At 45.7% G+C, this 25,483-nt stretch overlaps 1 protein-coding gene across 1 annotated transcript in view; it reads right to left on the bottom strand.

The window, feature by feature from the left end:
- COL21A1 (collagen type XXI alpha 1 chain) overlaps window positions 1-25,483 on the bottom strand; it is a 415,279-nt gene that overhangs the window by 117,860 nt on the left and 271,936 nt on the right. The window lies entirely within an intron of this gene.

Genomic DNA, 25,483 nt, shown 5'->3' with positions numbered 1-25,483 from the left:
AAATCTACTTAAATTGGCCCCCAAAGGATTTTTGGTTGTACGTGGTAACACAAAAGACTATAAGGCAATATTCCCTGACTAGATACCTTTAATTCGCTGTCTCTTCTACATCAGCTCTTCCTACAATAATTGTAGCTAAGAGTGATATTAGTAGACAATAGACTATATTTAAATTGGCCCTTAAAGTACTTTTTGTAGTATGTGGCAGCAGCAAAGTACACAAAGGCAATATTCCCTTACGAGATATCTTTAATTTGCTATACATTCTCCAGAACCTAACCCTGCACTAATTGCAGACTAACAGTCTTATTAGATATTAGAATCTATTTGAACTAGCCATGAAAAGGACTATTGGTTTAATTTAGTACCATCAAAGACTGTAAGTCAGCCAATAATCTCTTCCTACATGCCTCTAATACAGTATCCCTTCTCCAGAAGTTAACCCTTCACTAATTTCAGTTAAGAGCAGGATTATTAGAGAATTTAAGCTATTTTAATTAGCCCTGAAAAAGACTTTTGGTTTAACTTTGTACCAAAAAGGACTGTAGGCTATAAAATGCTGTAACACACTGTCCCTTCTCCAGCAGAAGCTCTCCCTACACTATTTAGGGGTACAGTGCACGGACATGGTGTCACCGGTCTTATCTAAACCCAATGATGCTATGTGACCAGCCAATATTAGTAATGCCAATAGCCAACTTGGCTATGGCATTACCATGATTGGTATTGCCATGATTCCCTGCATGTTTAGTGGCTGAAAATCATCTGCAAATCATGCGCTGTGGGGAATAGAACTTTTTGCCCTAGTATCCAGATACTGTATTGAGTACCGAGAGTGTCAAGCACCCAGATATTCGATCAAGCACCAAGTAATGCCAAGCACATTCGCTCATCATTATGCATGACCAATGACAAATATTGTTCATTTTTTTAAGACTTCTTAGAAATCTTAATGGAGGATGCAAAATACTTGAGACTGGAGTGTAGGTTCACCTTCCAACAGGACAATGACCCAAAACATACTGCCAGAGTGTCATGATGAGGAAATCAGGACTCCTAAGCTGACCGTCATGCTAGAGGGCCCTATGCTAACACTAGTCTCAGGAATACCCCTAAAGGTGGGGAATTCTGAGTCTCCTGGCCCTGCTCCTTAGCACCCCTGATCTTATACCCCCTACCACCCTACAAAAATAGACAGACAGGGGAAACCAATTTACACAGCACATGCTCACAGAGGTATAAGACAATAAAAGATAAGGAGGAAAACAAGAGAAGGGATGACACAACAAGACGATGGGTAAACTCCATAACCAATTCAGGCAAAAAGCAATATTTTCCAGATAGTCTGGAACACCAAAGCAGACAGACCAACGCAATATAACCTAAAGCTGGCATAAGTGGAAGATTTCATCCAGCTTAAATATGAGAGGAGCTGAAGTGATTGGCTTCCTCACAACATGGGATCAAAGGAGACCAAGAAGCAGGCTAGCAGAGGACAACTCTTGCTAGCCTGACTATGAATGAGCACATTGCATGTCCACGCCTGAATCTGCCCGTGTTGATCAGAGACACCAGAGAAACTATCGGGCAGAGTGTCAGAATCTGTAATGTGAACAAAGCCTAATGCCACCATGACGTCAGTGAAGTTCGTGCAAAACTCTATGTGACACAGAGCTAAAATGGAATGGTTTAGATCAAAGCATATTGACAGTCACATTCACAGTCCAATGAGAATCTGTGGCAAGACTTGAAAATTGCTGTTTACCGATGCTCTTCATCCAATCTTACTGAGCTAGAGCTATTTTGTAAAGAAAAAAAGCACAAAAATGTCATCCTATAGATTTGCTAATATGGTAGAGACATAGCCCAAAAGACTTGCAGCAGTAATTTGAATACAACTGCACATTACAATTTTTAGATTAATATTTTTAAAATATTTAGAAAACCATGTAAATTTCCTTTACAGTTCACAAATACTTGATACTTTGTGTTAGTACAGTATATCACATAAAATCTGAATAACATACATTTAAGTTTGTGGATGTCATGTAAATGATTGCGGAAACGTTCAGAGGTTATGAATACTTTTGTATGGCACTGTAAGACTCATTAATGGGTTGACATTTGATTTATAGGATATCTATAAATATGTACATAGCCTGACGGATGAGTGTCTCTTGTTTAGGTAATATCACCAATGTTCTTTAGTAGTTTGATCATTGAAATATAAATTACGGACCTTTTTCTTAAATTGTTTGCAACATTCAATTCCTTCAAGATTTAAAATATGAAACAAATGTCTATACAGCCTGCAGGTGTTTTGCTTAGTTTATTAAAATGTACTAAATAAGGACTATTCAGAAAGTTCAATTATGAACAATTGGTTTCTATTGTCCTCATGCCTGTGCTTAAACACTACATTCATTTACATAGTCTGTATCCTAATGGTGCCCTTCAAACTGGCTAAACACATATGAATATTATTATGTAACATTGTAACTGTCAGTTTTATGACATGTACTTTAAGCTGAAAGATAAGTGTTTTTAGCCATCTATGTATTTTTCTGAAATAGACTTTAAGAATCAAAAAGGTCTACTAAATAGAGTGATCATTTATTACAATAAAACCTCCAGCATAGCTTTAAAACATCTGTGACCAATTTAGGCATGTAGGAATTTAAGGACATAAGGGCCCAGATGGAGAATATAGGGAACCAGGATGGGGGACATAGGGGTCTATGAAGGAGGACATATGGGCACAAGATGGAGGACATAGGAGACCAAGATGGGGGATATTAGGGCCCAAGATGGAGAACATAGGATCCCAGGATAGAGGGCATATGAGCTAGGGATGAAGGACGTAGGGTGCCAAGCTTCCAATAGATGTATACTGCTGAATATGATGCATGACAGAGCACACAGTGACTCATCTGCATTATTATAGTTAGTGGCCCTGATAGTGAATGAGCCCGAATCCCTTTGCTGGGAGGTTCAGATAAATGCCTCGACGGGGCCACTGAGCATGGGAAAATGCTATCTGAATGGGCCCTTAGACCTTCAATGGAATAGATTAATTTTTCCAGGATATCCTACCATTTAGGTACAGTAAGTAGTACATGTCCAATAAACATCCACATGAATACCAAAGATTTTCCAGCAGAACAATGCCTAGAATATCACATTGCTTTTACCAACTTGCTTTCTACATATTCTGGGGCCATGTCTTTCAGCCATCCATATGATGGAAAAGAAAATTGGCAAGAGCATTTTCTTCAATTATTGCATTATCCAGTTCTGAGGCTTTTATGCACATTGTAGTGATTTTAGGGATAAATGGGTATTCAGCACGGGAACTTAAAGCTAGGACATATGGTCTCATTCCACAGATTAGATACTACAGATTAGATACTAGACCATAAAGTGCATAAGAAGTTAACACTAGCTTTGATTAAAAGTTCATAGCAGATGGAGCTGTATAGCTGCAGACAAGTAAGGGGTACTTCACACACAGCGAGATCGCTACTGAGATCGCTGCTGAGTCACGTTTTTTGTGACCTCATTAGCGATCTCTCTGTGTGTGACACTGAGCAGCGATCTGGCCCTGCTGTGAGATCGCTGCTCGTTACACACAGCCCTGGTTCGTTTTTTTATTGTTGCTCTCCCGCTGATAAGTACACATCGCTGTGTGTGACAGCGAGAGAGCAACAATCCTGAATGTGCAGGGAGCAGGAGCCGGCGTCTGACAGCCTGCGGTAATCTGTAACCAAGGTAAACATCGGGTAACCAAGGTGGTTACCCGATATTTACCTTTGTTACCAGCCTCCGCAGCTCTCATGCTGCCAGTGCCGACTCCTGCTCCCTGCACACGCTAAGCTAAGCGGTGTGCGCTGGTAACTAAGGTAAACATTGGGTAACTATACCCGATGTTTACCTTAGTTACCAGTGTCCGCAGCTTCCAGACGCCGGCTCCATGCAAGCGCAGTGTCGCTTGCACGTCGCTGCTGGCTGGGGGCTGGTCACTGGTGAGATCTGTCTGTTTGACAGCTCACCAGCGACCATGTAGCGACGCAGCAGCGATCCTGACCAGGTCAGATCGCTGGTGGGATCGCTGCTGCGTCGCTAAAGTGTGACGGTACCCTAAAGGTACGTCACAGATAACGAGATCGCTAGCGAGATCGCTGCTGAGTCACGGTTTCTGTGACGCAGTAGCAATCCCGTTAGCGATCTCGTTATGTGTGACATCTACCAGCGATCAGGCCCATGCTGTGAGATCTCTAGTCGTTGCAGAATGGTCCAGGCCATTTTCTTCAAAGGCAATGTCCTGCTGGGCAGGACACATCACTGTGTTTGACACTGTGTGACAGGGTCACAGTGACTGCTGAGATCGTTATACAGGTCGCTACTGCGACGTGTATTCTTCCTGCATCGCTGGGAAGGTCTGACTGTGTGACATCTCACCAGCGACCTCCCAATGACTTACCAGCGATCCCTATCAGGTCGCCTCGTTTTCGGGATCGCTGGTAAGTCGTTGTGTGTGACTGGGCCTAAAGCCTTGTGTATCAATGAGCTGTGTGAAATCATGACATTGTCCTCTGTTCACTGATTGTTCTTCACTGGTTAAACAGCATCCAACTCAAACAGTAAAATATGACAGTATTGCAATATGAAAGTTGACTGGAGTTCGAAGGATATCGTCAAAAATTCATGGAGCTAAGAAAATCTAGCAAATTAATGAGAGCAGATACTATTATGTAATATTCAAGGTGGCCATAAAATAACCTAGGGTGTTTGGAGCCGTGTGCAGACTGACCCAGTGGACAGAATTTGCTGAACGTTGGTGTGTGTGCTATTCAAGGCATGGTGAAACGGAAGGCATCTTAAAAAAAAATTATACCAAAACTCCCCACCAGGTGAAAAAGTGGCGCTGTACAGTGAGCGAGCGGCCCAAAAACTATGTGAGGATAATTGGAGATATCACAATTGTTGCACAGACTAGCATTACTGTTCAATATGGATGCCATCATGCATGGTGATCATGTTCATCCTATGAAGAACATGCTCAACATTTGCGTGTAACATGTCTGGTGGGATGCTGCACACTTCCAAAATGATGCGATCTTTGAGGTCAGTCAGGGTGTCGATATTTTCTGGATGTGAGGACACTTGAAAGACCGTGTTTATCGGGGAAATGTTGACACCCTGGCTCACCTCAAAGATTGCATAATTTTGGATGTGCGCAGCATCCCACCAGACATATTACATGCAATCGTTGAGCATGTTCTACATAGCTTGATCACCATGCATGATGGCAGCTATATTGAACAGTTATGCTAGTCTGTGGAACAATTGTAACATCTCCAATTATTGGCACACAGTTTTTTTTTCGGCTGGTCGATCACTGTACACTGCCACATTTTCTCCTGATGGGGAGTTTTTGTATATATTTTTTTTTTCATAGATGCCATCCATTTCCCCATGCCTTGAATAGCATGCACACCAATTTTCAGCCAATTCTGTCCACTGGGTCAGTCTGCACATGGCTCCAAACACCTTAGGTTATTTTGTGGCCACCTTGTATATACTGTATTTGTTATATTTAAAAAATTTATAACGGATTTACAATTTGCAATCTAGGTATTTCTAAGAATTACCTTCTATATACGGCATTTTCTAAAATGTTCTTATATTATGTTTGTTGTTTTCATTTAAAGATTGTATTCATTGCCAAGTATTTTTGAGGAAAAAAATGTAATTTTACATTCAATCATGTTCTATTAGATCATGTGTTCTTCAAATATAAACATGTATCTCAACATTGTTCTGAGCTGCTGGCACACTTCATTTGTCTTACCTGAGAGGAAACAAAACATCACCATTCTCCCTATACATCAGACCCAATGTCCTGACTCTGATCTGTCCATACTTTTTAATCACATTCAATCAATTACCAAAGTTTGTCAAGCTTCCCTAAAAACCTTTATCCTATTTTTCCTCAGCACTGAATCGGCTACAATATTAATCATGGCCCAAATAATTTTGCATGTAGGTTATTGCAACTTTTATAGACATCCCATTAAATGGGTATTCTCAAGTTATTAAATTACTTTAGTTAGTTAAACAGAATAAAAATAAGCAAGTTTTCAATTCACTTGCTTTTTTCTATCTGCTGTGATTTTCCTGCTATGAGAGTTTTTATCTTTCATAGTCTGCAACTGGGATCCATGGGGCTTGACCACAAGTGCCAGTCCAGATCATGGCCTAAAGAGCGCAGTAGCTACATTCCAGGAGAGGAGTTAACTCCTAAAAAACTAGCTACTCTATCCAACCCATTGATTTCTATACAGTAGTTAGCTGCTCATCTGCTCATCGTTATGACTCAGGGCTTGATCAGTCCTACAAAATTAAAATCCCTGGCATGGCACCCATTAACGCATTTGTCACGGGTGGGGGGTGCGCTGCTCGACCGCGCTCACGGCTCGGGTCTGGCTGCTGCTGCTGCTGCTCGGTGGCTCGAGTGGTGGGCCGTATCCGGGGACTCGAGCGGCGCTCCTCGCCCGTGAGTGAAAGGGGAATAGTTTTTGGGGTTTGGGAAGTCAGTCCGTGACGCCACCCACGGCTGTGGCAAGGTTGGGACACCACCGCTGCTCTGGAGGGGGATCCCGGGAGCGATGACAGGGAGCAGCCGAGATGTTTCTCTCCCCTCCGTGGGTAGGGGGGTTTTGGTGGTCCCGGTGATGGTGACTGGAAAGTGGATGACGGGGTTTGGCGAGGTGCAGGGTTGCGGGGGCAGCGCAGTGCCAGACGGCACGGTAGTACTCACTCAGCCAATAACGTACACGGAGTCTCTGGTAAAACAAACGGCTGGATGGACGGGTCCCGCAGGCGGCTGCGGTGGTCACTCCCGGTAGGTTGGCGGTGACTGTCTCTCCCTGCACCTGTGATGGTTTTCGGCCCCGATGGCTTCCCACCGGTAGCCCGCTCCCCAGCGGTGTATTTGCCAGAGGAGCCCCTTTTTGCCCGCAGACTCTGGCCCTGGGAACTCTAGCTGTGGCGGTAGCTGTATTTCCCTTCACGGTTGAGCGGTTGCCTTCAGTCGGGTCTTTGCTGCTGGGAAACCCCGGAGGTTCCCGTCGCTGATGGATTTGACCGGTTTAACGGTGACTCCTAGCCTGGTAGGGGTCCGTAGGCCCTGCCGAATGGTGCTGGCTTCTCTTCGCTCCCCGGTTTGGTACCGGCGGGCCACCACCCATCCCCGGTCCTTACAATTATGCGTCAATCAGCCTCTCCTGCAGATGGTCACCACCGTGTGCCAACCTTGCTGTATGTGCCCGGGCCACGTACCCGGACACGGTCAGTCTGCTCCTCAACTACCACTTCACTCCTTCCACTTCACTCTCCCTAACTGAACTACTGTCCTTTCCTGCCTCCAGGACTGTGAACTTCTCAGTGGGAGGAGCCAACCACCTGGCTCCACCCCACCTGGTGTGGACATCAGCCCCTGGAGGGAGGCAACAAGGATTTACGTGTGTGACTGATGTGCCTAACTGGGGTGTTGAGTGTGTTGTTGCAGTTCCTGTGACGTCCTGGCTTGTCCAGGGCGCCACATTCCCCCTTGGTTAAATGCAGACCGTCCGCGGGCTGCCCGTCCATCACCGGTTTTATTTTGTAACTGTATAAAAAAGGGGAAAAACATATAAAACATGTAAACATAAGCATTACTTTATAAATCTTCCCTTACGGGAGGTACTTTCTTAAACGTTGCTAACGGTAGTCAATTTTATTAACGGTAACGGCTTCCGCTCTCCCCCCGCCCAAACAACCTGGCCCTGATGCTGCCCCTAAGAAGTGGGCAGCACCCCTTGCCCCAGTCCATCACCAGGTTGCCCGAGCGGGTACGGTCCCTTTCAGGGGACCCACGTCCATGGGGGACCCCTGACCCCCGGAGGATGGCCACCGGTCCAGGTGGTGACCGGGCCCCAGCTTACTCTGCTGCGGGCCCTTCCTCCAATTTGCCTCTCCGGAGGCGGTCACGGAATAAAACAAATATATTTACATGCCACAAGTTTGTGGTTGCCCTGCAAGTTCTCGGGCTTCTCCGTAAGTAGTTCCTTATGCAAGCGGTGCAGAAAGTCCCTACAGGGACTAGTTGCCGGCAACGGCCGGTTCAATCAAGGTTGCAAATCAGATAAACTTTAGTCGATTACTTTTCTTATCATTCGGTTACTTATTCATACATTCAACAGATGTACTGATGGTCACAACGGGGACAACTAGCAGCGGAGGGACCGCTGACTTTGGAGTGGCTACCACCGCAGGGGGTCGGCCCAGTCAGGGACCGGATGGTACATCGAGTTCTCCCTCCATAAGCAGTGCAGCCCAGAACCGCTGATCGCCGCTGGGAACGGTGGCGGGGGCAGCGTGCTCGGAATCTCCTCTTCCATCAGCTGCACTCTCTCTGGGCCTCCTGCTGCGGTGCCAACCCCAGGCTCCCATGCAATCAGGGCTGGTTCAGGAGCTTGGGTGGCCTGATCGCGATGCGTTACGGCTGCAGCGGCCCCTTGCTTGCGGGCCCACACCACGGCAACCATTCTACGCATCTCCGCCTTCCAATCCAGCAGCTGCTGCAAGCTCTGCGCCCTCACCTTCAAGCAGAACCGGCCCAGCTCCTGCTCAAGCCAAGCAGCGGTCCCGGCGGGGAGCTCACCCGGACCGCAATCTTCGAAGGCTACTCTGCCTCGGTTCCCCCAGAGCTTAGACGCCCCGGTGGCGGGCGCTCCGGTGCTCCAATTCGAGGACGCAGCCATCTCTCCATCCGCGTCCCCCCTTGGTTTCTTTCCAGCACCTCCTCTTCATGGGCGGAACTTTGGCTTTCGCGCCTCCACCTACTCGGGAAGATGCTCGAGCGGGGAACTTTTCGCGCCCAAGATGGCGGCTTCTGAAAATTGTCGGCCGGACACCTCCGGCGGGACACAAGGCGCACTTCTACCAGGCGGTAGAACGGTAAGATCCTGTTCGTGACGCCAAGTTGTCGCGGGTGGGGGGTGTGCTGCTCGACCGCGCTCGCGACTCGGGTCCGGCTGCTGCTGCTGCTGCTCGGTGGCTCGAGCGGTGGGCCGGGCCGGGGACTCGAGCGGCGCTACTCGCCCGTGAGTGAAAGGGGAATAGTTTTTGGGGTTTGGGAAGTCAGTCCGTGATGCCACCCACGGCTGTGGCGAGGTTGGGACACCACCACTGCTCTGGACGGGGATCCCAGGAGCGATGACGGGGAGCAGCCGAGATGTTTCTCTCCCCTCCGTAGGTAGGGCGGTTTTGGTGGTCCTGGGGCCCGGTGATGGTGACTGGAAAGTGGATGATAATAGTCCATAGAAGCCATTGAAAATGCTTTATACCAAAGAATTGATGGTTTTCCTAAGATAGGGCCTAAAGGTTATCAAAAACTTAGAGAACTGAGTGATTTGTTGATAGAGTTACAGGTTGCCCAGGAGGAAGGAAATTTGCCCGGATTGGCTTTCCTGGACACTGCCAGGGGAGTTAATCCGATAGTGCAGAAACTTCCTTACAACCTACAAGAAAAGTGGGTCACATGTGGTTCACGGTACAAAAAAATTCATAATGTGCCTTTTCCTCCTTTCACTGTATTTGTAAATGTTGTTGTTCAACAACCTAAAGTCAGAAATGACCCCAGTTTTGACTTCACCCTGTCGTGTCCCACTACCCTTGGTGTCAAACTCAGTAGGACACCCGTGGCAGTCCATAAAACTAACATTGTTTCCACAGGACCCTCTCAACATGCTAGTAAGCCACCTCCAGAAGAGAACAGACCTCAAGATGTCAGTAAGCAGTGTCCGCTACACAAGAAACCGCATCCGCTACTAAAATGCAGAGCCTTCAGGGAGAAGTCTTTAGAGGATCGCAAAGGTTTCCTCAAGGAAAACAACATTTGCTTCAAATGCTGTGCTACAACATCACACCTCGCCAGGAATTATGAAGCTAGCGTGAAATGTGCAGAATGCAGCAGCACGGATCACAATACAGCCTTACACCATGGACCACCCCCACGAGTGTTGTCACAAGCAGAGGAGCACAATGCCAAGCAGAAGGATACTGACGTGGACTCCCCTGAGGTCACCTCTCAATGTACCGAGATCTGCGGAGGACCCGTAGGAGGAAGATCCTGTTCAAAAATCTGTCTTGTCCGAGTCTACCCAGCAGGCCATAGGGACAAAGCGATCAAGATATATGCAATCCTGGATGACCAGAGTAACAGATCTCTAGGCACATCTATCTTCTTCAACAACTTCAGCATTGTAGGCCCCGGATCTCCCTACTCCTTGAAGACATGCGCAGGTACTGTCGAGACGGCGGGGAGGAGAGCAACCGGATACAAAGTGGAGTCTGTAGTAGAGATGAGCGAACTGGACATGGTTCGGCTCGAGTTCGGGTCGCCGAACGGAGGTCTCGTTCGAGTTCGGTTCGTCGAACGTTCGACGAACCAAACTCGAACCAATAGGATATAATGGGAGCAATCACAAACACATAAAAACGCATTATAAATGTACGCATACAGTTAATAAACATTGCCATAACACTTACCGGTCCCCGCGATCCCTCCTGCACTCTGTCTCCTGCCGCTATTCCATCCGATGATCGCTGAATCCTTCCGGTGACTAGCACTGCCAGCAGTGATGCAGGACCTATCGTGACGTCAAAATAGCCATGTGACCAGTCACGTGGCTATGATCTCATTGGCTACAGACTGGTCACATGACTATGACGCGTCATGTAGGACCTGCGAGTGCATCTCTCTGGTACACGGTGCACATTTGTGTATCGCCGTGTACCGGCGACATGCTCTAGCACACGGTCGACTCCCCGTTCCGTTAGGGACCGGCTGACACAGCCGTTCATAAACGGAGATCACCGTTGCCATAGCAACGCAGTTAGCGGTGACGTCAACGCTAACCACGGCACCGGGAGCACCGTTGCTATGGTAACGCGTCTGTCAGCGTTACCGCTGTTACCGCTGACAGCCAGCAGCACTGATCACTCACGGAGTGAAGGCTGCACGCTGCTTCCCGTGCAGCTTTCACGGAGTGAAGGCTGCACGGGAAGCAGCGTCTTCCCCCATGCAGCAGTGATGGAGCAGAGCTGCATTTGTTGAACGAGAAAGACAGAAGACCATGGATCGTGGAGGGCTGACAGGGGGTAATAAAGATGGAGTCTCTAATGTGTCTGTGTATTTATTTCTATTAAAGTATTTTTTCTCTGTGTGGTGTCTTTTTTTTAACCCTTTATTGGAGATTCTTAATTCCCGGGTCAAACGTGCCTGACATTAAGAATCTCTGGCTTAATACTAGCTAGTAAAACAAAGCTAGTATTAACTCATTATTACCCAACAAGCCACCTGGCTTCAGGGCTGTTGGAAGAGTTGGATACAGCGCCAGATGATGGCGCTTCTATGAAAGCGCCATTTTCTGGGGCGGCTGCGGACTGCAATTCGCAGCAGAGGTGCCCAGAAACCTCGGGCTAACCTGTGCTGCGGATTCCAATCCCCAGCTGCCTAGTTGTACCCGGCTGGACACAAAAATGGGGCGAAGCCCACGTCATTTGTTTTTTAATTATTTCATGAAATAAGTGAAATAATTAAAAAAACGGGCTTCCCTATATTTTTGGTTCCCAGCCGGGTACAAATAGGCAACTGGGGGTTGGAGGCAGCCCGTGGCTGCCTGCTGTACCTGGCTAGCATACAAAAATATGGCGAAGCCCACGTCATTTTTTTGGTGGGCAAAAAACGTCTGCATACAGTCCTGGATGGAGTATGCTGAGCCTTGTAGTTCTGCAGCTGCTGTCTGCTCTTCTCCATACAGACAGACAGCAGCTGCAGAACTACAAGGCTCAGCATACTCCATCCAGGACTGTATGCAGAAGTTTTTTGCCCCCTGAAAAAATTATGTGGGCTTCGCCATATTTTTGTATGCTAGCCAGGTACAGCAGGCAGGTACGGCTGCCCCCAACCCCCAGTTGCCTATTTGTACCCGGCTGGGAACCAAAAATAAAGGGAAGCCCTTTTTTTATTATTTCATGAATTTCATGAAATAATTAGAAAACAAATGACGTAGGCTTCGCCCCATTTTTGTGTCCAGCCAGGTACAACTAGGCAGCTGGGGATTGGAATCCGCAGCACAGGTTGGCCTGAGCTTTCTGGGCCCCACTGCTGCGAATTGCAGTCTGCAGCCGCCTCAGAAAATGGCACTTTCATAGAAGCGCCATCTTCTGGCGCTGTATCCAACTCTTCCAGCACCTGCCTGCTATACCTGGCTAGCATACAAAAATATGGCGAAGCTCACGTCCATTTTTTGTAGTTTTTTGGCAAAAAAAATTAAAAATGCTTCCCTGGATTTTCCATTGCCAGTGAAGGTAAGACCAAGCAGTGGGGGTTAGCAGCCAGTAGCTGCTTGGATTACCCTTAGGTAGCAATACAAAAAATGCAGCGGGAGCCCATATATATTTTTTTTAATTATTTATTTAAATAACTAAAAACAAAATGGGCTTCCCTGTATTTTGATTGCTGGACATCACAGTGCTGTAAAAATAAATCTTTAAAAAAAATGATGTAGTGCTCCGCGGTATTTTTGATTCTCAGCGCAGATAAAGCAGACAGCTATGGGTTGCCACCCCCATCTGCCTGCCGTTACCTTGGTTGGCAATAAAAATACAGGGAAGCCCATTAATTTTTTCTATTTAAAAGATAGTTAAAAAAAAATGACGTTGGGTCCCCCCATTTTTGATAGCCAGCTAGGGTAAAGCAGATGGCTGTAGCCTGAAAACCACAGCTGGCAGCTTTACCGTGGTTGGGGATCCAATGTGGAGGTCCCCCCAGACTCTTTTTTTATAATTATTTTATAAATATTAATAATTACACAATAAAAGTAGGGTCCCCCCAAATTGGATCACCAGCCAAGGTAAAGCGGACAGCTGTGGTCTGCTATTCTCAGGGTGGGAAGGTCCATAGTTATTGGGCCTTCACAGCCTAAAAATAGCAGGCCGCAGGCACCCCAGACGTGGCGCATCCACTAGATGCGCCAATCCTGGCGCTTCACCCCAGCTCATCCCGTGCCCTGGTGCAGTGGCAAACGGGGTAATAAATCAGGTTGATACTAGCTGTAAAGTCACCTGAGATCAAGCCCAGCAGTTTGTGATGTCATGGCATCTATTAGATACCCAACATCATAAACTGTCAGTACTAACAAAAAAAAAATCGACAAAAGAAATTTATTTGAAAAAACAGTCCCCAAAACATTTCCTCTTTCACCAATTTATTGTAAGAAAAAAAATAAAGGGGTCCCACGACGACTCTGGACCGTCTAGAATATGGGGGGGAGACACTCAGGGAACGTATCCCCCATTTTCTAGGAGTGCGGACCCTTCATGTGAGGAGTGTGGGTGCAATGAATCTGCACTCACTCTCCTGGGTCCACAGCAGCAGAGTCCATGTCGTAATGGTTGCTACCAAAGCTGCAATGCCCTGCTCATGAGGTAAGGGCATGCCTAATCAGGAGTACTATTCTACATTTCCAAATATTGGTATTTGCTGATATTATTGCTATTCCACCTACTATATATTGGGGATAGGATCTTGGAGATGGAATACCCCTTTAAGTCCAGTTATCCAGCTGAATGAATACTTAACAACAGAGCTCGCTATTTAGATGTGTTTTCTTGTGGCGTATAACGGATTCTCATGTTTGGTAGTCGTTCAGCAGGGAAACTATAAAAGCAAATCCCTCCATTTGGAAATGTAGTATATAGCTCTCCTGATCAATTATGTTCCTTACCTCATGAGCAGGGTATTGCAGTAATAATAATAATTTATTAATTTATATAGCATTATTAATTCCATAGCGCTGTATGTCTTTGGAGTGTGGGAGGAAACCGGAGGAAACCCACGCAAACACCGGGAGAACATACAAACTCCTTGCAGATGGTGTCCTTGGTGAGAATTGAACCCAGGACCTCAGCGCTGCAAGACTGCAGTGCTAACCACTGAGCCACCGTGCCGTCCATTTAGCTTACAGATGCATAACCACCACTCACTGTGTCTGAACACAGGAAGCTGAGCTGACAGCCGCTCTGTGCATGCGGCAGCGTCTATTGTGAAGGAGAGGGCCGTGGGGGAATCAACGCTGCACAGGTACCGTGGGACACCGGGGAACACCGGTGGGGTTATAGGGTGTGACCTGGCAGGGCCTGGGGAGGAGTTTTCTGTCGCATGTGTCATGGTACATGCGACAGAAATCAGAGGAGTAGGGTGAATGCGGCCGGCGCGCTGCTGTGCGCGCAGCCATCTTGGATTTCTAGGAGGGCATCAGGGCGGCACTTTGGCGACACCGGGGGACCGGGGAGGAGATTTATCATGTTTGTTCATGCCAGATGGGAGATAAATAATTTTTTACCGGCGCTGTCATTTACTGTAACGTGATCATCGGTGTACGGTGTATACCTGTGATCACGTGAGCGGGGACCGGAAAAACCGTCCTGAATCATGATCTCCAGGGTCTCAGCTAGCCCTGAAACCCCGGAGATTTTCTGACGCTGGGGGGCGCTATTCACTTATTTCTGCCTGCTGTTTATAAACGGCAGATCAGAATAAGGCTACATTAACACGACCGATCCATTTTTGCGGTCTGCAAAAAACAGTCCGTTTTTTTTCACGGGTGCATCCGTGTGGCATCCGTTTTTGTTCCGTAGACGGTCCGTATATCATCTGTTTGTCATCTGTGTGCCTTCTGTTTTTTTTGTTTACTGCAAAAAAAACTGAAGATCGGTAAATGCATAAATTTACCCAGGATCCATAGCTTCATCCTACATGAGGCGGTCACATGTTCACTCCAGTGCCATTTTCTACTGCTTTTCACAGCGTAGAGCGCTCTGGTGATTTTCTTGTGCTTCTGCACTTCATATCAGTCTTTTCTGTCATTATAATGGCAGAAAGACACATAATGTCCCACTCTCCTGCATTTTGTAATTTTGCACCCTTTGGTGCCTTTCATGTGGCACTAAGGGGTGCTTAGCTTTGTATTTAGCCAAAAAAAAATGAAAAAAAAAATAACGTAGGGTTCCCCCTATTTTTGTAGCCAGCTAGGGTAAAGCAGACGGCTGCAGCCTGCAGACCACAGCTGGCAACCTCACCTTGGCTGGTAATCCAAAACTGAGGGCACCCCACGCTGTTATTTTAAATTAAATAAATAGTTAAAAAAAAAAAACACGTAGGGGTCCCCCCAAAATTGGATCACCAGCCAAGGTAAAGCAGACAGCTGGGGTCTGATATTCTCAGACTAGGGAGGTCCATGGTTATTGGACTCTCCCCAGCCTAAAAATAGCAGGCCGCAGCCGCCCCAGAAGTGGCGCATCCATTAGATGTGCCAATCCTGGTGCTTCGCCCCAGCTCATCCCGCGCCCTGGTGCGGTGGCAAACGGGGTAATATATGGGGTTAATACCAGATGTGTAATGTCACCTGGCATCAAGCCCTGGGGTTGGTGAGGTCAGACGTCTATCAGATACCCGACATCACCAACCCAGTCAGTAATAAAAAAAAATAGAGGACAAACACATTTTTATTTGAAAAAACACTCCCCAATACATTCCCTCTTTAACCAATTTATTAGAAAGAAAAACAAATCCAGGTCTGGTGTAATCCAAGGGGTTGCCATGACGATCCACACTGTCCCAGTCAATGAAGAGCAGGATGTTCCTCATTGGCTGGGAGAGCAGTGCAGTGACCTGAGCTAAGATCAATGGGTCAGCCCAGGTCACTGCAGGGCATGACCAGTGCTGCTGTCAGCGAGGTACATTACCTGCGCTGATCTCCTGCACTGCCGACAGCACCTGTCACTGAGTTCAATGACCTTCACAGCCAAGTATCGCGAGAGGCCCGTGACGTCACCGCTAGTCAGTCTCGGGTCGGAAGCGAGAGAAGGTGATGTGACAAGCGGCGGCCATAGAGGACAGTGACAGCGCTGAGGTCGGGACTTCATCACCGCAGGTAAGCTGAGCGAGACCATGTGTGCAGAGTGCCAGGAGGACGTCAGTGTCGTGGACTGCATGGCTGGGGACGTGTGTGTGTGTGTGTGTGTGTATGTATGTGTACATGCCGCATGCAGGAGGGGGCAGAGCGAGCTGAGCGGGGAAGTGTGCGCTTCCTGCACGTAACTAGGAAAAACATTGGGTTACTAACCAAAGCGCTTTGCTTGGATACCCGATGTTTATCTTGGTTACCAGCTTCTGGCAGGCTGCCAGCGATGACTCCTGCACACTGTAGCTGTAAAAAGCCCTGCTTTTTGCTGCTAGAACCGTTCTCGAACGTATCTAGAACTATCGAGCGTTAGCAAAAAGCTAGAGTTCTAGTTCGATCTAGAACAGCCCCCAAAATCACTCGAGCCGCGAACTGGAGAACCTCGAATCACGAACCGCGCTCAACTCTAGTCTGTAGATGGCTAGATCTGTCTATCATTACCGACCATACTGGAGTGCAATCAGATTCCCGACAACAGGTCTGAGATTCCTTCACCGGAGGTAGCTGCTCATCACCCTCATCTGAAGCGTATAGCTCACCTGATACCGGAGTTGGACCCAGAAGCCCCAATAGCTTTACTCTTGGGAAGAGATATACTATGAGTTCACAAGACTAGAGAATACATCAACGGCTTCCAAAACGCTCCATACGCACAGAAGCTCGATCTTGGATGGGTCATTATAGAAGATGTCTGTCTAGGAGGAGCACACAAGCCGACCTCAGTCAACAGTATGCTCACCAATACATTAGAAAATGGATGCCCGTCTCTCTTCCAGCCATGTCAGAATAGTCTGCTGGTAAAGGAGTTACCGTGCCGCACACCTCTACCTTGCCCTTTCTCAGTTCCTTCCATCGAAGACCACGCTTGTGAAGGTGAACAAAACCACATAGGGTGTGCAGTCTTCCACAGGACAAAGGAAGACAACAAGACAGCGATGTCCATAGAAGATAGGATGTTCTTGGACACCATGGATCGGGAAATAGTCAAAGACAAATCAAAAAGTTGGGTCGCACCACTACCATTTCGACCTCGGAGACGACGCCTACCAAACAACAGGGAAATGGTCTACAATCGCTTCACCTCCCTCAAACACAAACTTCAGAGGTCACCTGAGACAAAAGAACACTTCTTTACCTTCATGGAGAAGATCTTACAGAACAACCACGCGGAGGTCGCACCCGCACTTTAAGACTCCAAGGAGTGTTGGTACTTACCTATCTTCGGTGTGTACCATCCCAAAAAGCCAGGCCAGATAAGAGTGGTATTCGACTCGAGCTCCAAATGTGAAGACGTCTCATTGAATGATGTCCTATTGTCGGGCCCAGACCTCAACAACAGACTCCTAGAAGAACTACTCTGTTTCCGCAAGGATTCAGTGGCATTCATGGCTGACATACAACAGATGTTCCACTGTTTTCTCGTCAAAGAGGAACACAGAAACTATTTGAGGTTCTTCTGGTATCGTGACAACGACCCCGATAAAGACATTGCAGAGTACCGGAGGAGGGTAAACATCTTCGGGAACAGTCCTGCCCCTGCAGTCGCTATCTATGGCCTCAGAAATTCCGCCAAAGCGTGTGAAGAAAAGTATGGGTCAAATGTCAGATCCTTCGTAGAAAAAGACTTCTATGTAGACGACTGCCTGAAGTCCACACCAACAACTGAGGCTGCAATCAGTCTGCTAAAAAGGGCTCAAGAAATGCTTGCTCTGTCTAACCTGAGGTTGCATAAAATTGCCTCCAACAGCCGAGAATTGATGGAAGCCTTTTCCTCTCAAGACTATTCCAACGATCTAAAGGACTTAGACCTAAGCATTGACTCCCTTCCTATGCAGCGGAGCCTAGGATTGCTTTGGGATTTGAAGACGGATGCCTTCACCTTTCAGATCAACAAAGACGAGAAACCCTTCACGCGCAGAGGAGTTCTTTCTTTTGTGAATAGCTTGCACGACCCATGGGATTCGTGGCTCCAGTAACCATCCAAGGCAAGATGATGCTAAGGGACTTCAGAGACTTCAGACTTAAGAGACATCTGATTGGGATGACCCACTTCCAGCAGAAAAAGCAGATCTGTAGACTGAGTGGAGGAAGTCTCTCGAAGCCTTGACCGACCTTCGTGTAAAACGACCGTATGCTCCTGAGCCATCCACAGAAGTCAAAACACAAAAACTTTGTGTCTTCTGTGCCGCATCAGTCAAAGCGATCGCAGCAGTAGCGTACCTCAAAACCACAGATGTGAATGAACAGAGCCACATCGGTTTCGTTATGAGCCGGGCAAAACTGGCGCCACTCCGTGAACATACGATACCTAGACTTGAGCTTCAACCTCGTGGTTGAATTGGCCGAACTTATCTCAGATGGGATGAGTCTGGAGATCAAAGACGTTGAATTTTATACAGACAGCAAAGTGGTACTTGGGTATATCTGCAATGAATCGCGACGCTTCTATGTCTACATCAGCAACCGGGTACTAAGGATAAGAAGATCCACTTGCCCTAATCAATGGCACTACATATCTACCCATCACAATCCTGAAGACCACGCGACTAGATCCGTTGCACCAAGTCATCCGAGAGACACTACATGGTTCACAGGTCCTGCCTTCTTGCACCGTTCGATGCCCGACATCAGAGAGTCTGATATATTTGAACCTCCTCTGGACCCAGATGACGATGAAGAGCTTCGTCCTCAAGTGTCCGTTCTACATACAGTGACATCAAGTAATTACCTCAAATCTCATCGATTCAGCAGTTTCTCGACTTTGAAGTCACTAGTTCGAGCCATCGCTTTTCTACTTCATGTAGTTATTTCCTACAAGATAACACTACCTACAAGTCAGAGACCTCGTAGAGGATGGCATCACTGCAAGCATGCATTCACCGCTTCTAATCTGGAAAGAGCTAAGATCGCAATACTCCGCGTTATACAAAATGTAGCCAATGTCTTTTGGGACAGATGGAAAAGGCAGTACCTCTCCACTCTGCAAACCAGGACAAAGTGGAAAAAAGACCACCCAAACCTCAAAACTGGCGATGTTGTACTTGTGAAAGATAGTCAAGCACATCGGAATGAGTGGCCACTCGGCCTAGTCACCAAACCTTTTCCCAGCAAGGATGGGAAAGTACATAAGGTAGAGGTCAGAGTGTGCAAGCTTAGGGAGAACAAACTGTTCCTCAGGCCTGTAACCAAACTTGTGTTACTGATTTCCCCAAAAGAACCAAATAGTGGCATCTGTTGACGCCAAGCGAGGAGTGTTCTGCCTCATGGCAGCCTGCTAATAGTCATTCATTGCAATTTCTGTTACAGCCCCTAGAGGTCGTTGTTAATCTTTTGAATTGCTGAGTTTCCCTTTAAGCTAAATGTATTCTGGGTAAGGAATGCCTCCCTGAGCTGAGAAGAAGCCTGCAGCCTTTTTCTCTTTGGATTTGTCAGGAAAGGACATGCCGACTTACCTCTCTGTAAATTCACCCCTGCCTAGTGTAATCCAGTGAGCAAAGCAAATTACATGTGTTAGTGATAGAATCCTAGATGGAAGAGTGTAGTAAATGCATTGTACATTGTAATTCTACACCTTTAGTGTCATCCCTGTCTTGTTTGTATAGATAAGATTTTCTATGTATTGCAGATGCAGTGACCTTTCACTTACATTCTCATAAGAACTGTATCTCATGTACTGTTATGCTATGCTAACTCTGTATTAACACTGTACTGACTGTAATCATTTTCTTGTTATAGTTTTTACCCCTTTAAAACAGTATCTTGGATATACCGTATTCCGTATTCAACTGTATCTTGGATATTCCTATATTCACTGTATATTCCACGTATACTGCAATCAAGTTCACGTTACTAGCTAATAAATCAAGGCTATTGAACTCCACAGTCTGTTTATTTGAAATGTGAACGAGGGTTTAGCTGTATGCTAGAGATTCACAGCGTTACGTGAAAGAAGACAGAACAGGGACCATGAAGGACATTGCTGACTTCAAAGAATCTAAAGACTCAGTAGCAAAGAGAGAACCGGGGACAGGACCAGAGACTCCATCCCCATTCATGCTACTGTCAGGCGGACAGAGGAGGACAAACCACAAACCGGGGACCCCCATTGTTCCATACCACGGGGACCCACTTACTAGAGACAGGTGCAGGGGAAGAAAATACCAGACAACCAGACTGGCACTGGGATGAAGGGGACCTGGAGGCAAAACCAGCTGCCCTCGGGCAACCAGTTAACACCCGAAAAGTGAGTAAACCAGTTGCACTGAATACCTGTCTGGACTCTTTCTTCCGATGCCCACCGCACCATACACCTGCTAGGACACTACTCTACTTGCGAATGGACTACCATACTAGCTGCAATACCATCAGCCCCAGTAGAGACACTGCAGCGGCGCCTTTAGCCGCAACACCTCAAGTGGCATCACGAATAACTTTATTCACAAATCCTCTGTAAATATCCCCATTACAAAAAGGGCCCAGGGCACGGAACCAAGTAATGGCCACCACCGTGACAATCCCAATAGAGACACCACCTGGAACCGAGTACCCCATATCCATGGGTGCTACAGTTTGTTTTTAATATCCTACTTAGTTTGGTATCCTCAGTACAGACTGACACTTTACTATCAATCCCATCCACATTAATAAAGAGATTAAAAAGAATCAGTCCTAGCACAGATCCCTGCGGTACCATGCTACTGACTATAGCCCATTTAGAGAATATACCATTTATGATGACTCTTTGTTTCCTACCTTTTAGCCAATTCCTTACCCATCTTCTAATAGTTTCCCCTAGCCCCTTGCTTCTGGAGATTCATTATAAGACTGTTATATGGTACAGTATCAAATACCTTTGGAAAGTCCAAATAAATCACATCAGCTGCATTATCAATATCCAGATTTGCACCTACCTCCTCATAGAAACCCAACATGTTGGTTAGATATGACTTATCTTTCATGAATCCATTCTTGTAATCAGTTATTATATTATTTTCTCTAATATATTGTTGCATGTCATCTCTTAAAATGCCCTCAAAAACCTTGCACACCACTGATGTCAGACTTACCGGATGGTAGTTGCCTGGATCCAACCTCTTACCTTTCTTAAATATCAGTACAACGTCAGCCATTCTCCAATCCTGAGGTACCAACCCTGTTATAATTCCCTTAATATCCGTGGATGAATGCCATCAGGTCCGGGGGATTTGTCAATGTTTAATTTACTCAGACGCAGGTGTAGTTTTTCTTATGTTAAATTAGTTATATCAGTGGGGAGTTTGATTTTTTCCTTGTTGAATGTTCCCTGGAACAGTCAGTTCCTTGGTGAACGCCAATGAAAGGTACCTGTTTAATATCTAGATTATAAAAGGATATATATAAAGGACAAAGAATAGGCTATTCTTTGTCCTTTATATATATCCTGTTATAATCCTTTATGGTGCTGATACCATCCTTTTGTTCCTTTTTTCATTGATGTATTTATAAAATTTTGGGGGTTTATTTTAATATCTTTAGCGATTTTTGTTTCCGTAGCTAATTTTGCTAGCTTGATTTCTTTTTTACATTTGCTATTGAGAAATTTATATTTCTGAAATGCTATTTCTGTATTCTCAGCCTTCAAAATTTGAATGCCCTTTGATTTTGTTTTATTATTCTTTGTACTGTCTTATTTAACCAGAATGGTTTCTTTTTATTTCTGGACATTTTATTACCAGAGGTATAAAGTTTTTTACCCGCCTCTAGTAGTATATCCTTAAACATGCCCCATTTGTGTTCGGTATCCCCAGTTAGCACGACACAATTAAGCTCTTACCTTAATTTGTTGAAATCAGATTTCCTAAATTCCAGGTTTTAGCATTTCCCCTTTTAAATGTTCTATTGAATATTACATTGAAACTTACCATATTATGGTCACTGGTGCCCAACTGCTGAGGGGCCTGTATATTTGAAATTATATCTGTTCTATTTGACAGGACCAAATACAGCAAATTATCTCCCCTGGTTGGTTTATCTACCAACTGAGAGAGGTAATTGTCTTTAATTGAAGATAAGAGCTTGCAGCTTTTAGCACAACCCATAGATTCATATATGTCTCACTGTATGTCTGGATAATTGATATCCCCCATAATAAGGACCTGATTATTATTATTTGCTGCCTTTACAATTTGTTGAAGCATTTAATTCTCTACTTGTTTAGCTATGTTAGGAGGCGTATAGCAACTTCAATTAGCAGCTTCCCATTATTGCCCTCCTCATGTAAATTTACCCATACTGACTCTACATTGTTGCAATTCCTCCTAATGTCATCATTGAGCATGTCTTAAGTTAGATTTGGTAAATATACACATCCTTCCACCTTTTTTGTTTTTCTTATCCTATCTGAATGGGGTGTATCCCTCAACATTTGTCATCCAGTCATGGCTCTCATTCAGCCATATTTCTTTAATGCCCACCACATCATCATCCGTGGTTGACATAAGAGTCTCCAACTTATAAATTTTGTTTACAAGACTTCTTGCGTTTGCCAGCAGACATGACTGATGACATGAACCAAAACCGTAGCAACCCCACCTGTGTGTCCCGGCGCGTGAATAAAAACACAACACCTATGTAACCTTTAGTGGTCGGGGTCGGCTACAGCTTTATTTAACCTTAAACTCGTTTCTTTAAGAATTTACGCCAACGTGAATAAAATCTCTCTCTGAACCGAAACGGTTGCCCCTCCAGCTCCTGGAGGGCATGTGCGTCCTCGGTCCCCATACTATTGAAAAACCGCCAGCTGTGACTTATAACATTCTCATTGCCAAAATAAAACCATATAATAGGGAGGGAGGGTGGGGAGCTCACGTAAGCCGATGCCGGAAGAGGGAGCTTACAGGGGAGGGGGGAATTATAAACCAAAGGGTTGCACCAAAACCCGCAACCACCAGGGTGAGATCCATGACGCATGGGGAGGTGTGTGCTCTGGCAAAACCATACTCAAAACCTCTGAGCACCCCCCTACCACATTCCACAATCCTCTCTTTTTTTTTTGTATTCCTATAACTTTAACCACGCTTCCATGTCACTGCCATACGCTGCCGGACACACACTCTTTACCCCTCCTCTATGCCTAGGCCCTCAGTCAGGGACTACTTGCCTATAAGGCTTGTACTCCACCAAGCCTGTAACAATGTGACAAGCACGTTTGTTAGTCAATGATAGCTTTCCTCTGTAGTAAATGAAAGTACTCTGTGAATACTCAGCATTTTGTGTCACAAAGTTTCTGTGTTGCACACACCTGCATTGACAAGTAAGCCATTTGACTGCTATAAAGAAAAGCCCACATTATACTTTAGGTACTTTAGATTTGCCTATGCAGTCAGCTGTGCCTGATCAGCAGGATGGGAATCACAACTCTTGGCAGTGTAGGCTCCATATTGTTTACCCCAGTACAAGTTTAAACTGAGTACAAGAATAAGGATTCACTCAAACTGGTATATATATATATATATATATATATATATATATGCGACGAGTGTTAATGTTTTATCGGATAGCACTCGCTTCAATGCTATCACGTAGTTCTCAACGCAGGGATTCTAGAGCAATGCCCCCTGGGAAATATTCAAAGCAAGAAGGCCTGCGGAGACACCATCACATGTGGTGGATGTTGATCTCCCTAAGGTCAACCATCCTTGCTCACATAGTCTTTTACTAGGCAATGTCCCACTAGCCAGATTCCTACTCCACACTGATGAGGGGCAAATACCCCGAAACGGCTGTCTGTGGATGGATACCATGTTTGGCATAGGTGCTCTCCTTGAATGGAGACTGCCCTTCTCGTGGTTGTTCCTTCCCGGTGAAAGACCTGGCTAGTTTCCTGCCAGCGTTGAGAAACATGTGATGGTGTCTCCGCAGGCCTTCTTGCTTTGAATATTTCCCAGGGGGCATTGCTCTAGAATCACTGCGTTGAGAAACACGTGATGGTGTCTCCGCAGTGGTGGATGTTGATCTCCCTAAGGTCAACCATCCTTGCTCACATAGTCTTTTACTAGGCAATGTCCCACTAGCCAGATTCCTACTCCACACTGATGAGGGGCAAATACCCCGAAATGGCTGTCTGTGGATGGATACCATGTTTGGCATAGGTGGTCTCCTTTACTGGAGACTGCCCTTCCCGTGGTTGTTCCTTCCCGGTGAAAGACCTGGCTAGTTTCCTGCCAGCGATGAGAAACATGTGATGGTGTCTCCGCAGGCCTTCTTGCTTTGAATATTTCCCAGGGGGGCATTGCTCTAGAATCACTGCGTTGAGAAACACGTGATGGTGTCTCCGCAGTGGTGGATGTTGATCTCCCTAAGGTCAACCATCCTTGCTCACATGGAAGAATAGAAAGAGGGAATCACATGGTAGAGAATTGGAGGACAGTGAATGACACTTGGAGCAGAGGTTGAGCCAAGTATCATTTGCATAATGCATCCAATTCCCTCGCATTAGAGAATCATCACCAATGTTAGCTAGGCCTAACTTGTATAGATTTGTGACCTCTTTCATGTTTTTTCCATTCACTAACAGTGACACTATCAAATATCCTGAAAATAATGAGAAATTGATAAGCAATGTATATTAAAAAGATGTATATTTTTTATTAATCAAAGTTATAATGCTGATTATATAAACACTCCTGTGTTTGACCTCTTTTTACAGTAAAAAAAACAACACAATTTGTACGATACTTTTGGGCCCACAAAAAGCAACTTAAATATATGATCCTTTGCTTAAATAATACACTATTTATGTAGTGCACTCTATTATACCTGCCGATCAACACCCGCCTTTGGTAGAATCTGATTTTTTTACTTTCCAGACAGGGAAGCTGTTATTAGCCCCCTGGATCATATGGTAACCCATTGGCATCAAGTGACCAAACTGCAGGAGGCCAATAGGGTTACAGAGGGAGCACTCTACTTATGTCAAACTCCTTGCATTCTGCCTTTGCTAATTCAATAATGTAGTTAATACGTTTATTTATATAAAACTGGAAAACTTTTTTTTACATGTTACTCCATGTTATTTGCCCACTTCAGGCCTGATCAGGGTTTTTAAGCAATGGTATTGACTGCATGCTTATATATTTCAGGTACCAGAAGCTGTTTATCCACAGCATCTTAGCGGCCAAGATGACTTTGGCTGTAGACATGCATCTCTAATTAGGAGTCCTAAATAGGTAGGACTTTCAACAGGCCCATTTTACCTATTCTCTTTGAATCAGTTAAAAATTGTGAAAAAGTTCAAGCAGCTTAACATCATGCTGTCTATCTATAAAGAAAAAGTGGTATGACCATAATGAATAGATAACTCTGCATACTCTATACAACAGAGGTTAGATATATTCCTACAGGGTTTAGGATGCTAATCAATGCTGTAAATT

Source organism: Anomaloglossus baeobatrachus, chromosome 3 (assembly GCF_048569485.1).
Source record: "Anomaloglossus baeobatrachus isolate aAnoBae1 chromosome 3, aAnoBae1.hap1, whole genome shotgun sequence".
Taxonomy (NCBI): Eukaryota; Metazoa; Chordata; class Amphibia; order Anura; family Aromobatidae; genus Anomaloglossus; species Anomaloglossus baeobatrachus.
Note: the sequence above shows the minus strand (reverse complement) of the source record. Positions and strands in the feature narration are given on the sequence as shown.